Raw genomic sequence first — 16,365 nt, forward strand, 5'->3', positions numbered from 1 at the left:
AGAAATAAAAGAAACAAAATCGACTTCATGTTCGGTTCATCTCAAACCCACGAACACCATCACCTTCCTCAGACATTCATCACCTCAAAATTTCTACAACTTCACTATATTATCACCACCACCAACTTATATTTTTTTTTTTCACCTTGGTCATCACACCAAACCATCATCATTTTCAGCCCTCGCCATCTACGATTAAAATGTGCTGGTATATTATGCTCGATGAAGTCTCAAAGCCTGCTGCACCTTTGAACTCGATTACAATTATTATGCTGCTGTAACCATGACCCAACACGCCTCGCATCCTTATTCTTTGGTTCAAAAACCCAACAAACCACCATCAACGAACCTGTTGCATTACACTTCTTATTTCTGTGAGAGGTGATGTTGCACGAATGAAAGTGAAGATGGTGAAATGAAACACGTTTAAATGGGCTGTGATCCTTTTCTGTTTCGTTAAGACAACTACAACCAAAGAAGATAATAAAGATTGATGATGATTGCAGGCTTCTTTTTCTTTTTCTCTTGGTGGTCGACAAAACAAGTAAACCACTTGTTATATTAAAAAGTTAAAGTAATTAAAGTATTAGCATATGCATGAAAGTCGACTAGTATGGGATCCATATCATTTTTTTTCTGCTAGCCGACACTTGCTTCCTTTTTTTGTTAAAAGTTAAGATATGTGGGATTAATTGATTTTAGTAGTGGGGCACCAACTTGTTTATAGATTGAAGATTATGGGAATTTACTAATCAAACAAGTGGGACAATCTAAGATGTCATGGCCGACCTTTAAATCTTTAAAGGGGACGGTTTGAATTTTTTTTTCACTCTTTTGGATCATGACATAAAGTTACAGTTTTAGTCCAAGAATTTCAAATGCATCGGTGCTTGTTTTATTCGCTGTATGGGTCCAAGGCAGCAGCTTAATTGACGCTAAATGGTGCTGCTATTATCGCCTTTATTATCGCAAATTGAAAATAAATAAAAATAATGATAATGATTTAATAACACGTTTTATGCTTAGTGGGAATGATGGAGATTACAATGATACGATAGAGATGATAATGCAGTCGTAGTTGAAGTTCCTGGTTGATCAACTGCACCCACAAACCTATCGTTAAATCTATGTAAAACATGTATTGGACTTGGTGGACTTGTTAGACTTTTAGAATTAGGCTTGTGAAACATATTGGGCCAAGTGAAGGATGTTGGATTAGGTCACAGTTGGACCGAGGTTTAATTAAATGTTGGGCCGCGTTTCTGTTTATAGTATTGGGCTGTGACCCAACTCAGTTTTGTTGTTGGGCTGCATGTTTCAGTTTTGGGCCGTAAACTGTTGGGGTAAAATGATTTAGGACACTTGATATTTCAGAAAGTATTGGGTGAAGAAATGGTTAGGGAAATAGTCTTAAAGCGAGTGGTCGTGTGTTCGAACCCGGGAGATGGCATTCATTTTTAAAGCTTGTCTTCAAAGGTTGTATTTTAAAATTATTATTATTATTATAATTATAATTATTGCTACTATTATTATTATTATTATTATTATTATTATTATTATTATTATTATTATTATTATTATTATTATTTTTATTATTATTATTATTATCAATATTATCATTATCAAGATTTTTATATATCGTTATTTATTATTATTATTATTAGTATCCTTATTTTTATAAAAATATTACAACTTTCTATTATAAATATTATTTTACCAAATAAAGTAGTAGTTATATAAAAACATATTTAAATATAATCTTATATATATAAAGATATTAATCTTAAAACATTACATAATATAAATAAACTTAGTCGATTAAATGTGATATATGTTAATATATATACATGATATAGGTTCGTGAATCCGAGACCAACCTTATACTTGTTCAATGTCGTCATATGTATTTTTACTACAAAATACATTACGGTGAGTTTCATTTGATTCCCTTTTACTCTTTACATTTTTGGGACTGAGAATACATGCGCTATTTTTACAACTGCTTTATTAAATGCTTTTGAAATACATTTTGAACTGCGAATACATGCAAATGTTTTATTAACTCTTTTACAATATTTATATGTGTGAGTTTCATTAATCCCTTTTTAAATGCTTTCGCAATATATACTTTTGGGACTGAGAATGCATGAGCTGCTTTTATAAATGTTTTACGAAATGGACACAAGTGATCGAAACTACATTCTATGGTTGGATTATCTAATCGAATATGCCCTTTTTATTAAGTCTGGTAATCTAAGAATTAGGGAACAGACACCCTAATTGACGCGAACTCTAAAGATAGATCTATCGGGCCCAACAAGCCCCATCCAAAGTATCGGATGCTTTAGTACTTCGAAATTTATATCATGTCCGAAGGAGGATCCCGGAATGATGGGGATATTCTTATATGTATATTGTGAATGTCGGTTACCAGGTGTTCAATCCATATGAATGATATTTTTGTCTCTATGCATGGGACGTATGTTTATGAGAAAAGGAAATATGAAATCTTGTGGTCTATTAAAATTATGAACTGATTATTTATGTTAAACTAATGAACTCACCAACCTTTTGGTTGACACTTGAAAGCATGTTTATTCTCAGGTTTGAAAGAAGTCTTCCGCTGTGCATTAGCTCAATTTAAGGATATTACTTGGAGTCATTCATGACATATTTCAAAAGACGTTGCATTCGAGTCACTGAAGTTCATTAGAGATTATTAAGTAAATGACGGATTAGGACATTTATAGTTGGATATTATGAACTGGTATGCATACCTGTCAACTTACGATGTAACGAAAGTCTGTCTTTTAAAAACGAATGCAATGTTTATAAAATGTATCATTTAGAGGTCAAGTACCTCGTGATGAAATCAACTATTATGAATCGTTTATAATCAATATGGACTTCATCCGGATGGATTAGGATGGGGCGTTTCATACATATGTATTGTCTCGGGGTAAAATCATTTAGTTTTGATATTATACACTCATGGCATACTTTTGATATACACGATATATCGTCTTTTATTAAATCTTGTGATCTATTACTGAAGCCATTATTTATGACAAACCTATGAAATCACTCAACCTCGTGTTGACTTTTTAAAGCATGTTTATTCTCAGGTACTTAAATATTGCTTCCGCTGTATATCTACTGCTTTGATGATGATTGCTTGCTATGCTTGGAGTCTTCATTACATATCATATCAATTAAAGACATTTAATGCTCTAAATACAATGTAATCTATTTATCTTCCGCTGCAAAACTCAATAAATTGTCTCATATAGAGTTGTTCTCGTTTATACAACTGTGATTTGATATAATTAGTCACAAATACCCCATGCCCTATTTGGGGGTGTGACAAATGATAACCGGTTCAGAAGAAGGGTTAATATTAAATAATGATGGGAAGATGATGAGTTCATGCTTCCAGTCATCTAATACTCCAGATTTTCGTCACTGTCCAGCAACCCATGAGTGGATCATGCATACGTCAGCCCTCGTTATGTTGATTGGGCTTAATTCTTCACCGTCTAGCTCGTGAGTGTGAGGAGTGATTAATTTCGTACCTTTAGATAGCGCCATTTGATCAAACCAAAATCGTTATGATTGAAATAGATTTCGGGTTTGAGAGCAAAATTAATGGAAAAGAGTGGATCGAATGTTTTAACTCCAATAACTGTGCAAACCCCGATTTGAAATCTGGATTTCAAGGGTGTAAAACAATCGATGGAATTAAGCTTATTCGATTAAGATCGAATAAGTAATTCTCTTAGAATAATGATAAATTCTGACGTCGACCGGAGTCTTTATCGGCGTAGAGTTAAGCAACTGGAGAGACGTTATTGTAGTTGATTTGGGCAGAGTAACGTTAATGCATCCAGTGTTGTTGAATGAATGATCTTGTTCGCGTATTTATAGATGTTATGAGGGAATGGTGATGTGGAACATGTCCCTTTCATGGTTATAACAAACTTCGCTAATCCCAAGGGTTGACGTGGCACCTATCCCTTTCATAGTTTTAACAAACAGATCCTAACAAACTTTCCTAGATTCATGGCTGACGTGGCGTGCAGCTCATTTGTGGCTTTGTTCTGAGATCATGTGCTTGTTCCAGGATCATGTGCTTGTTCTGGGACGATGTGCTTATTCTGGGACGTTGTGCTTATCCCGGGACAAAGTCCTTGTCCCGGGACTGGACACCTGGGTTGGAAACACATGGTAATCCCGAGAGTATAGTAGATCCGGCTAGAGTGTAACAGATGAGTGTCTTGCTCTCGCCCAGACAAAAGGGGTTTCATCTGATGTTTTATTTCAAGTGTTTCTTCACGGTAGTTTTATAACTGGGCAAGGTTGTAACAGGTTTGTAAGTAACTTTGTAAAGGTTGTCCGGTGCCCGACGTTCGTGGTCCAGTAGGCCTTTTTGTGATATTGTTCTTGGCTTCTTGATGCTTTTGCACTCGGCTGAGTGATGCCGGCATCCTGCACACTTTTCATGACCCGTCTTAATCCATCTGAACGAAGTCCATATCGATTATAAACGATTCACAATAGTTGATTACATCGCGAGGTACTTGACCTCTATATGATACATTTTACAAACATTGCATTCGTTTTTAAAAGACAAACTTTCATTACATCGAAAATTGACAGCGTGCATACCATTTTATAATATATCTAACTATAATTGACTTAATAATAATCTTGATGAACTCAACGACTCGAATGCAACATCTTTTGAAATATGTCATGAATGACTCCAAGTAATATCTTTAAAATGAGCAATTGCACAGCGGAAGACTTCTTTCATACCTGAGAATAAACATGCTTTAAAGTGTCAACCAAAAAGGTTGGTGAGTTCATTAGTTTATCATAAAGAATCATTTTATAATTTTAATAGACCACAAGATTTCATATTTCCAATTCTCATAAACATACGTCCCATGCATAGAGACAAAAATCATTCATATGGATTGAACACCTGGTAACCGACATTCACAATATGCATATAAGAATATCCCCATCATTCCGGGATCCTCCTTCGGACATGATATAAATTTCGAAGTACTAAAGCATCCGGTACTTTGGATGGGGCTTGTTGGGCCCGATAGATCTATCATTAGAGTTCGCGTCAATTAGGGTGTCTGTTCCCTAATTCTTAGATTACCAGACTTAATAAAAAAGGGCATATTCGATTTCGATAATTCAACCATATAATGTAGTTTCGATTACTTGTGTCTATTTCGTAAAATATTTATAAAAGCAGTTCATGTATTCTCAGTCCCAAAAATATATATTGCAAAAGCATTTAAAAAGGAAGTAATGAAACTCACGCATATAAATATTGTAAAACAGTTAATAAAGCATTTGCATGTATTCTCAGCCCAAAATGTATATAAAAAGGGAATAATGAAACTCACCTAATGTATTTTGTAATAAAAATACATATGACTATATTGAACAATGCAGGGTTGGCCTCGGATTCACGAACCTATATCATTTGCATATATATATTAACACACATAATCGTAATTCGAATAAATATATTTATTATTAGTGATATAATTTTTATATTAATAAATTATATGCTATTTTATATATTTAAATAAATAACAATTTTAATATAGTTAAGTTTTATATTATATATCTTTTTATTTAAGCAAATCTTTTATTTACATAATATAGTTATACTAATACTAAAATAAGTATAATGATAAAAATAATAATTTTCTTAATAATAATATTAATAGTTTTTATATAAAAAAAATATACATATTCAAAGTAATGATACTTTTTAGTAATGATTATACAAATTTTTAAATAATAACAGTACTCGTAAATGATAATTATTTTAATGAAAGTGATAATATTAGTAATAATACTTATGTCAATATTAATAACACTAAAAATTATAGAAAATGATACTAATACTAATAATATACCTATGTTAATAATAATAGTTCTAATATTTATAAAATGATAATACTAATAATAGTCAAAGTCATAATAATGATATCAATACTAATAATATAAATAAATATAATAATCTTAGTAATGATAATACTAATAGTTTATAAATGATAGTACTAGCAATAATAATGATAATATCATAAATTATATCATTAAGCATTTTATTATTAATAATATCTAACATGCTAGCAATAATATTAATTAATAATGATAATCACAGTAATAATAATAATAACATAATAATAATACTAAGTGTCGTAACTATAATAACAATCATCAATATAACAATTCTAATAATCATCTAATAATAATAATAATAATAATAATAATAATAATAATAATAATAATAATAATAATAATAATAATAATAATAATAATAATAATAATAATAATAATAATAATAATAATAATAATAATAAAAGTAATAAAAATATACCCTTGAAGCTTTTTGTAAAAAGAATTGCCCCGAACGGGACTCGAACACGCGACCTCTCGCACACCCAAGCTAACCCTTAACCATTACACTGCTACATATTTTTCTGATTATTACTACTTGTAAATAGATATAACCCGTTTAGTTTTTCTGACTCCTTTTCTTCTTCTTCATCGATTACAATTCCATTCCATCAGTTAAGTTTAACAACCAACACAAGCATTTATCGATTTAATTTAGACTGTTATAATGAATTAAAAACAATTAACAATTTGTAATTTATTGAAAGAAAAAAAATAAAAAAAAACTGCTGCAGACCGTCGCTGAAATAAATAATAAAAAATTTTGATTTTCGAATTTGGTAACATTTTAAGCAAAAGTTCATACACGAACTAGTTTTCAAATCACTTCTAAAACGCTCGTGTATCATCAATTATACCTGAAACATCAAAGCAGATTTGAATTTCACAAAGAACACCTCGTTTGACTTTTTGATTTAACAGTTTGACTCGTAAAATTCGAATTCGATAAGGAAAATTGGGTCGTGAGATTTCACAGATAGTTTGAGTAGACAAATTCAAACAACTCTGCATTGATAGATTTTTAAGTTTCATTCGAAAATTTGATTTTTGTATGAAAAGTTACTTGAGCAAAGAACCGGGACTATTTCTTGAATTTTTCTGTTTAATTCTTCATTTACAGCTATTTAGGTGTGATAATTGAGATTGATGGTGAAAAGAAACTTGAATGACTGCTCTCCTACATGAACTGATCGATGACTCCATATATCTGACTGGTCGACCAATTATTTGTTCAAAAGAAAACAGAAGAGTAAAATAAAACTTTGAATAAATAATACATTGATTGGTACGAATGATAAGGATAGTTAACAGATTGTATTTGATTGGATTCAATTATGTAAGATTAGGGATATAGAGACACAATCGATTACAGTAGGGTTGGTATGTAAATTGCTGGGTTCCTAGCTTTATAAATTTATAAAATATATTAATACTAATAATTAATAAATGTATTATTAGTACTAACAATTATATTAATAATAATAAATAAATAAAAATACAAATAATCTTAAAACTTATAACAATTATATTATTATTGATGGTGATAGATTATATTAATTTCTATTCATAATTACTATAATAATGATGATATTAATATTAATAATTTTGCTAAAGATAATAATAATAATAATACATAATAATTTATATTAACTAAAGTTGTAATCTTATTACTAATATGAATGAAGATAATTACAATATTAATAATACTAATAATAATAGTAATCATCCCAGATATCAATTATATCAAATTTCATTCTTATGTAATTTACAAAATAATAATAACATTGTTGTTAATATTAGATATATATTCTAATGATAGTAGTGAAAGTAATTATAATATTAGTAAAGGTAGTAAAAGCATTAAATTTCATACCTATATATTATCTATAATATTATAACTAATACTGATATTAATTATTAATATTAACCTTAGTATTAATAATAATAATGAAAGTAATAAAAATTCTTATTGTAACAGTTATATTTTAATTTGTTAATAATATATTAATTATGTAATATTTAATGATCACATAATATATTATAATATAGCTTTTATTGATTCTTTATTATTTAATTTTATATATATTATATTTAATTGTTATACATAGATCTCATATTTTTTTATATATATAGATTCATTTTAATAACGACCTAATTATTCTGTATATTATTTTACATTTTTTTATTTCAATTGATTAAAGTATAATTTATTAATTCAAAATATTTTATATATATAGTACATATTTAATTACACACAATTGTTCGTGAATCGTCGAGCATAGCAAAAGGGTAAACGATTATATGAACACAACTCAAAGTATTTGAGATTTCAACAATACAGACTTTGCTTATCGTGTCGGAAACATATAAAGATTAAGTTTAAATTTGGTCAAAAATTCTCGGGTCATCACAGTACCTACCCGTTAAATAAATTTCGTCTCGAAATTTGAGTGGGGTCGTCATAGCTAACAATAAGAATGTTTTCCTGACGAATATGAGCTGATAATTAAAGTTTTATAACCATTGAATAATTAGGATAAAATGATTCGATTACTCGAAGCGTACGAGTGAAGCTATCACAAAAGAGTGAAATGAAGAAATAAAGATTCGTCTTAACTTTTGACGTAGTCATGGTTGAATTTAGAAAATAAAGTGCGTCTTAACTTTTGACGTAAAGGGTTGAATTCCGGAATTCAAGGGATTTGAAGAAAATCTTGCCATCTGAATAAGATCTGATTTCCTAGAGATTTAAGAAAATTAGGATCTCTTTAATTAGTTGCGATGATCTGCCTCGATTTCTCTGTCTGATATTTCCATTATAAATTAAGCTCTTCCGTTTCATTATTCTCACTATTCCCATACTCTCTTCCTTAGTTCATACATCCAAAAGATTGTGAAAATGCTTAATCCAGTTATAATCCTTGTCCTTATCCTTATTATCGTAACAATCATTCTCCTTTTTCCAACTTCCATTCGAGGAATCTGTTTTCTTTTACTTTGCCCTCGGGATTATAATGTTTTTAATTCTCCCGTGTCTTTATGTTGCGATAAACATTGATATACACGGTTTGTAATTTGTGTGTTGTTATCGGGCTTTATATTCTCCCTTATATTTCAAAGCTCTATGCTTTTGTATTCTCTTCCCGACTTCAAGTCAAGCGAATAATGGTCCAGAATTTGTAGATATATAGTTTTGAATGATTATAATATTCAAAGCAGGAAGGAACGTGATAGCACGATTTGATTTTCAAATTTATCAACATCACGGAAGATAGAACCATCAAGAATACATTTTCTTGATTTGTTCAGGAGTTAAGTAAAGTGAAAGAGTTATGTGACATGGCACATGATGACGTTATGATCTGTGAATCATCACGTCCCATTAGAAACTCAGCATGACTTGCTGTAATATAATCACGTTGATCAAGTGTCATTATATTATACTAACTCATGCATCAGTTCCCAACATTACTTCAATAACATTCATATTTTAAGCTCTAAAGTTTACAGAATATAGAAACTAACATTTTCTATATGATGTAACACTGATAGCACGAAGAGATTAATGATTTCAGATAAGAATAGTTATAAAAATATCTCCAGAAATATGGAGGATATTTATAATGAAAGATACGATAATATCTCGGAATATCTAAGATCAGAGGATGATAGAAACTATTATCTGCAAGGGTTTAGAGTAAGGAGCAAGATATTCGCTAAAGATTTCAACGGATCCAGAATTACCTGAATTCTTTGAATATAGGGTCTGGTCCTTGTATTTGTCCTTGGTCTCCTTCATGGGTAGCTCAATCTGTTTTTCAATACCCAATTTTCTATCGAGCGTTCCTAACACTCCTTTCTTTATCATCAAAATTTTGGTCGTTTAGACCATCTACCATTTTTCTATTTCCTCTGCATTTAATGCTATGATATCTGAATCATCGGTTATTAATCCGAGGTGGTTCAGGAAAATTGTGTTTTTAGATAATTAAACGCTGATGGTAATATGGTGGAATATGAAAGGTTCCCTGGTAACAATAAAAGAGCACGCGTATATATCAACGTTATAATAAGGTTGTTTCGTACGAAAAGTCGAAGTTGAATTGCTGAAGCTGTGACAAAATTGGCTAATTTGGAAAGGAATTGCAAAGTTATTTTCGGTGATAACAATGCCAAAGGAGCTAGTACAGATACGTGTTAAACGTTTATACAGGTTCTGAGTGTTTTCAGGTGCATAATTATATGCATCAATCTTTTCTCTCGTAAATGAAGTGCGGTTGGTTCATCCTCTCGATTGAGGTGTTTTCAAGAATCATGAAAGGTTTGAACGCAGAATGTAATCGTGAAGATACAAATGATGTTTAAGACGAAATCAAGTGGCAACTTGAAGATTTGTTTAGTTTCATATGTTATAAACAATATTTTAATTCATTTTAATTGTCCAATGTTATTAGTCCATAGTCGATAGTCCACAGTTAACAGTGCGATCATTCATATATAGTTTAATATATAATATTCGAATTAATTAATACATGTCGTGACCCGTATACGTCTCAGACTCGATCACAACTCAAAGATATATATTATTATAGAATCAACCTCAACCCTGTATACAGAACTCGATCATTACTGCATATAGAGTGTCTATGGTGATTCTAAATAATATATATGGATGCGTCGATATGATATGTCAAAACCTTTTATACGTGTCCCGATATTTAAAGTGCGTAAAATAAATAACAGAAATTAAATGACGATAAATTAAATGCGTAAAGTAAATAACAGAAATTAAATGACGATAAATAAAATTGCGATAATTAAATTGCGATAAATAAACTGCGATAAATAAAATGTAATCAGTTAGCTAGGAACAGTTAGCGTGGATTCTTAACAAAATTCCTCATAGTTAATTTGTTCATTTCTAACAAATTTTATTTTGTCAAATGTTTTCTTCATTATGCCACTTGTTGGATTCTGATAAATCAAAATCCAAATATGAAATTGGATGAATATGGTTATTCTGTGGTGAACGGATTTGTATATTGGTGGATGTAAGTAGGATAGTAAACGACTGTTGAATCAGCTTCGAAGGATGTACATTGTAACTTATTAATGTGAAATCTGAATATATTCCTCGGGTATTACCTACCCGTTAAAATATTTTCACAAATAACACTTTGTACGAAAGAATTTTTAATTACAATCTTCATGAAAACATATATACATATATATTTTCTTCATATGTAATCATGGATTCATTGAGTTAATATGATATTAAACTCATTTGTTTTACCGTTAGAACTAGAATACATAATCTCTAAAACATTTAGATATTACTTAATCGTCATGAAGAACGAAGATAATCAATGTAGAACGATACGTAGAACGATGATTATACTCGAGGTACAGAATGAGATGTTGAGGCATGGATTGTTGATGGTACTGGTGCTGTTACTGATGGTACTATTAATGCCGGTGTTGTTGCTGAAGCTGGTACATTTTGCACCATATTTTCCAATTTTTTTTTTTCGAGCGCGAAGTTTGTTGACTTATTACTCCGAGATGATTGTCGGTAGGAACGAGAGAATGAATAAGGTTTAGAATTGTGGATAGAATATAATCGTGTTGATATATTCGGGAAATGAGGGTGAAGATGGTGTTTCAGACTGGTTCGCCGGTAAGTGCCTCAGGTTCTTCACCAAGAGATGAATTCGGTTGGTGAAAAGGATCGCCTTCTTCGCGTCTCCATTGATTAAGTCATTTACGAACCCATTAGATGAATTGGGGATGATTGATTTGTTGATTCATTCTGATGACACCGCTTTCGGGGCTTAGGTGAATATCCATGTCGGAATAGCTGTCGGAATAACTATCGAAATAGCTATCGAAATCTGAGGGACTCGAACTGGTTGAGGGATTCATCTCGTACGATCAGACGAAGGATTTTCGATAAGAAGTGGATTATAGGATGTAGATAAGTACCCTGCAATACATAATTTACATATGCATATATAATACTAAAATCCCATAAGTTACGGAGGAATCTACGGAAGCTATTAGGCAAAGGTAACAATAACAGATACACTAAGATATGAATTTTGTCTATACACTATTCATGCAATCATTGCAGTAAAATGTGTCTAGACTAAGAATGATAAGAAGGTAATTTCCTAAGGATGATAGGCAGATGATTTCCGACAAAAATGATAAGCAAAACTTTTGACATGCAGACACGGTCGAAGTCCAGACTCACTAATGCATCCTAACGACTACTAGTTAGACACACTAATGCAAGACCTAGTTCGCTACGACCACCGCTCTGATACCAACTTTCATGACCCGTCTTAATCCATCTGAATGAAGTCCATATCGATTATAAACGATTCATAATAGTTGATTACATCGCGAGGTACTTGACCTCTATATGATACATTTTACAAACATTGCATTCGTTTTTAAAAGACAAACTTTCATTACATCGAAAATTGACAGCGTGCATACCATTTTATAATATATCTAACTATAATTGACTTAATAATAATCTTGATGAACTCAACGACTCGAATGCAACGTCTTTTGAAATATGTCATGAATGACTCCAAGTAATATCTTTAAAATGAGCAATTGCACAGCGGAAGACTTCTTTCATACCTGAGAATAAACATGCTTTAAAGTGTCAACCAAAAAGGTTGGTGAGTTCATTAGTTTATCATAAAGAATCATTTTATAATTTTAATAGACCACAAGATTTCATATTTCCAATTCTCATAAACATACGTCCCATGCATAGAGACAAAAATCATTCATATGGATTGAACACCTGGTAACCGACATTCACAATATGCATATAAGAATATCCCCATTATTCCGTGATCCTCCTTCGGACATGATATAAATTTCAAAGTACTAAAGCATCCGGTACTTTGGATGGGGCTTGTTGGGCCCGATAGATCTATCTTTAGAGTTCGCGTCAATTAGGGTGTCTGTTCCCTAATTCTTAGATTACCAGACTTAATAAAAAAGGGCATATTCGATTTCGATAATTCAACCATATAATGTAGTTTCGATTACTTGTGTCTATTTCATAAAACATTTATAAAAGCAGCGCATGTATTCTCAGTCCCAAAAATATATATTGCAAAAGCATTTAAAAAGGGAGTAATGAAACTCACGCATATAAATATTGTAAAATAGTTAATAAAGCATTTGCATGTATTCTCAGCCCAAAATGTATATAAAAAGGGAATAATGAAACTCACCTAATGTATTTTGTAGTAAAAATACATATGACTATATTGAACAATGCAGGGTTGGCCTCGGATTCACGAACCTATATCATTTGCATATATATATTAACACACATAATCGTAATTCAAATAAATATATTTATTATTAGTGATATAATTTTTATATTAATAAATTATATGCTATTTTATATATTTAAATAAATAACAATTTTAATATAGTTAAGTTTTATATTATATATCTTTTTATTTAAGCAAATCTTTTATTTACATAATATAGTTATACTAATACTAAAATAAGTATAATGATAAAAATAATAATTTTCTTAATAATAATATTGATAGTATTAGTAATAGTTTTTATATAAAAAAAAATATACATATTCAAAGTAATGATACTTTTTAGTAATGATTATACAAATTTTTAAATAATAACAGTACTCGTAAATGATAATTATTTTAATGAAAGTGATAATATTAGTAATAATACTTATGTCAATATTAATAACACTAAAAATTATAGAAAATGATACTAATACTAATAATATACCTATGTTAATAATAATAGTTCTAATATTTATAAAATGATAATACTAATAATAGTCAAAGTCATAATAATGATATCAATACTAATAATATAAATAAATATAATAATCTTAGTAATGATAATACTAATAGTTTATAAATGATAGTACTAGCAATAATAATGATAATATCATAAATTATATCATTAAGCATTTTATTATTAATAATATCTAACATGCTAGCAATAATATTAATTAATAATGATAATCACAGTAATAATAATAATAACATAATAATAATACTAAGTGTCGTAACTATAATAACAATCATCAATATAACAATTCTAATAATAATCTAATAATAATAATAATAATAATAATAATAATAATAATAATAATAATAATAATAATAATAATAATAATAATAATAATAATAATAATAATAATAATAATAATAATAATAATAATAAAAGTAATAAAAATATACCCTTGAAGCTTTTTGTAAAAAGAATTGCCCCGAACGGGACTCGAACTCGCGACCTCTCGCACACCCAAGCTAACCCTTAACCATTACACTGCTACATATTTTTCTGATTATTACTACTTGTAAATAGATATAACCCGTTTAGTTTTTCTGACTCCTTTTCTTCTTCTTCATCGATTACAATTCCCTTCCATCAGTTAAGTTTAACAACCAACACAAGCATTTATCGATTTAATTTAGACTGTTATAATGAATTAAAAACAATTAATAATTTGTAATTTATTGAAAGAAAAAAAATAAAAAAAAACTGCTGCAGACCGTCGCTGAAATAAATAAAAAAAAAATTTTGATTTTCGAATTTGGTAACGTTTTAAGCAAAAGTTCATACATGAACTAGTTTTCAAATCACTTCTAAAACGCTCGTGTATCATCTATTGTACCTGAAACATCAAAGCAGATTTGAATTTCACAAAGAACACCTCGTTTGACTTTTTGATTTAACAGTTTGACTCGTAAAATTCGAATTCGATAAGGAAAATTGGGTCGTGAGATTTCACAGATAGTTTGAGTAGACAAATTCAAACAACTCTGCATTGATAGATTTTTAAGTTTCATTCGAAAATCGATTTTTGTATGAAAAGTTACTTGAGCAAAGAATCGGGACTATTTCTTGAATTTTTCTGTTTAATTCTTCATTTACAGCTATTTAGGTGTGATAATTGAGATTGATGGTGAAAAGAAACTTGAATGACTGCTCTCCTACATGAACTGATCGATGGCTCCATATATTTGACTGGTCGACCAATTATTTGTTCAAAAGAAAACAGAAGAGTAAAATAAAACTTTGAATAAATAATACATTGATTGGTACGAATGATAAGGATAGTTAACAGATTGTATTTAATTGGATTCAATTATGTAAGATTAGGGATATAGAGACAAAATCGATTACAGTAGGGTTGGTATGTAAATTGCTGGGTTCCTAGCTTTATAAATTTATAAAATATATTAATACTAATAATTAATAAATGTATTATTAGTACTAACAATTATATTAATAATAATAAATAAATAAAAATACAAATAATCTTAAAACTTATAACAATTATATTATTATTGATGGTGATAGATTATATTAATTTCTATTGATAATTACTATAATAATAATGATATTAATATTAATAATTTTGCTAAAGATAATAATAATAATAATAATACATAATAATTTATATTAACTAAAGTTGTAATCTTATTACTAATATGAATGAAGATAATTACAATATTAATAATACTAATAATAATAGTAATCATCCCAGACATCAATTATATCAAATTTCATTCTTATGTAATTTACAAAATAATAATAACATTGCTGTTAATATTAGATATATATTCTAATGATAGTAGTGAAAGTAATTATAATATTAGTAAAGGTAGCAAAAGCATTAAATTTCATACCTATATATTATCTATAATATTATAACTAATACTGATATTAATTATTAATATTAACCTTAGTATTAACAATAATAATGAAAGTAATAAAAATTCTTATTGTAACAGTTATATTTTAATTTGTTAATAATATATTAATTATGTAATATTTAATGATCACATAATATATTATAATATAGCTTTTATTGATTCTTTATTATTTAATTTTATATATATTATATTTAATTGTTATACATAGATCTCATATTTTTTTATATATATATAGATTCATTTTAATAACGACCTAATTATTCTGTATATTATTTTACATTTTTTTATTTCAATTGATTAAAGTATAATTTATTAATTCAAAATATTTTATATATATAGTACATATTTAATTACACACAATTGTTCGTGAATCGTCGAGCATAGCAAAAGGGTAAACGATTATATGAACACAACTCAAAGTATTTGAGATTTCAACAATACAGACTTTGCTTATCGTGTCGGAAACATATAAAGATTAAGTTTAAATTTGGTCAAAAATTCTCGGGTCATCACAACACTTTCCCGAGTAAGATGAGTTTTATGCAATGTTCCGGCTAGCCCTTGCTCGGTATGCTTGTTCCCGGATGCCCACACAGGTAATCTTCTGACTAGGTTACTAAAGTGGAACCGGGAAGATGTT

Source organism: Rutidosis leptorrhynchoides, chromosome 10, assembly GCF_046630445.1.
Source record: "Rutidosis leptorrhynchoides isolate AG116_Rl617_1_P2 chromosome 10, CSIRO_AGI_Rlap_v1, whole genome shotgun sequence".
Lineage (NCBI taxonomy): Eukaryota > Viridiplantae > Streptophyta > Magnoliopsida > Asterales > Asteraceae > Rutidosis > Rutidosis leptorrhynchoides.